The following is a 2,196-nucleotide window of genomic DNA, read 5'->3' on the forward strand; positions in this document are numbered from 1 at the left end:
AATACATATATATGTGTGTGTGTGTGTGTGTAAATATATATACTTTATTGGTACTTTTTAGGTACAAAATACAGTTGCATTCATCAATGGGATCTTGTACCTTTATACGGCAGATCTTGGTTCTTATTTTTTCCCCATTCCCCTGCCTTCCCTGCACCCGCTCCATTTGTCCGTATTTACAAAGATTTTGTTTCCATTTTCCTTTTCTCATAGATTTTCTTTTCCCTTCTTTCTTTTCCAAAACCCTTTTCACTTCCCCTACACCTTTAGACCCTTTCCTCCTATTTCACATTATCAGTTATACAATTTGAACCTTATTTACACTTTTAGTTTTTCACCCCAAAGAAACTATTTGGTATTTACACATGTGTGTCCTATTTATTTCACGTAAGATTTTTCTCATTGAGTTTATTGATAATTAGGTATACAGTACAGTTACATTCATCATTGGGATCTTGTACGTTTACATGACAGGTCTTGGTTCTCATTTTTTCCCCATACCACTGCCCTCCCTTCACCCCCTCCACCCTTTCCTATTTACAAAAACTTTGTTTCCATTTTCTCATATTTTTTCTTTTCCCTTATTTCCTTTCCCCTGCCCTTCACATTTCCCCTATGCCTTTAGCCCTTTTCTTCCTATTTCACATTGTCAATTATACAGTTTGGATCTTATTTATACTTTTAGTTTTTCACACCAGAGAAACTATTCATTATTTACACATGTGGGACTTATTTGTTTCACTTAAGAGTGTGGCCTCAATATGCATCCATTTTCCTATGAATGACTAGTCTCTCATTCTTCATGGCTGAGTAGTACTCTATTTTATAGGAAAACTTCATCTTCCTTATCTAGTCTCCAGTTGATGGGCAATTGGGCTATTTTCATGTTTTAGCTATTAAAAACTGTAGCACTAGTTCTTGAGTTCAACTATGTTCTTCCTTTTTAAAAACTGTTTTGGCTGTTCTCCATTCTTTGTACCTACATATGCACAAAAATATGTATGCTTTGTATAGAAATAGATTATAACAGATATGTGCATATGTGAGAATCAGAATAATGTTGATTTCTATTTTTTAAAGTCTCATGGGATTCTTGATTGCAACTGTGTTTAGTCTTCCAATCAAAACATATTTTTCTCAATTTATTTAAGTCATTTAATTTTTCAGCAGTATTTTGCAGTTTCAAGGGTCCAAATTGACCTTTGTTAAAATTTAATTTTTTTTACAATTACTCCTATATTATTCTTTATGCTATTGTAAATTTTAAAATTTACAAATCATACCACAGTGATATATGATCACCCATGTTTATCGTGGCACAGTTTGTAATAGCTAAGACTTGGAAACAGCCCAATTGCTCATCAACTGGAGACTGGATAAAGAAGATGTGGCTTTTCTATAAAATAGAGTACTACTCAGCCATAAAGAATGAGAAACTAGAGTCATTCATAGGAAAATGGATGCATATTGAGGCCACACTCTTAAGTGAAATAAATAAGTCACACATATGTAAATAATGAATAGTTTCTCTGGTGTGAAAACTAAAAGTGTAAATAAGATCCAAACTGTATAATTGACAATGTGAAATAGGAAGAAAAGGGCTAAAGAAAGGTATAGGGGAAATGGGAAGGCTAGGGGAAAGGAAATAAGGGAAAAGAAAAACTATGAGAAAAGGAAAAAATGGAAACAAAGTTTTTGTAAATAGGGAAGGGAGGAGGGGGTGAAGGGAGGGCAGTGGTATGGGGAAAAAATGAGAACCAAGACCTGTCATGTAAACGTACAAGATCCCAATGATGAATGTAACTGTACTGTATACCTAAAATGTGCCAATAAACTCAATGAGGGAAAAAAAATTAAAAAAAATAATTTTCTAAAGATTTGTGTGTAAGAATATAATTAATTTTCAATTTTGAAACTGATGAATTTGCCTTTTAGTTTAGTAATTGTTTTGGTGATTGATTAAAATATTGTATACTTTATAAACATGACCTCTATAAGTGAATGTTTCTACTTCTTTTTGCACAAATTATATATCATTTATTTTATATTTTTCCTTGACAGTATTCTGGTATTGTGTTAATAGGTGGTGAAAGTAGATGCCTTTGCCTTGATTTCACGTGGAATACTTCAAGGATTCACTATTATCTAAAGTCAGTTACATACTTTACCAATACGTCCTTTCATAAAGTGAAATTC

This window comes from Fukomys damarensis, unplaced genomic scaffold, assembly GCF_012274545.1.
Source record: "Fukomys damarensis isolate Sample0158 unplaced genomic scaffold, DMR_v1.0_HiC HiC_scaffold_4, whole genome shotgun sequence".
NCBI lineage: Eukaryota > Metazoa > Chordata > Mammalia > Rodentia > Bathyergidae > Fukomys > Fukomys damarensis.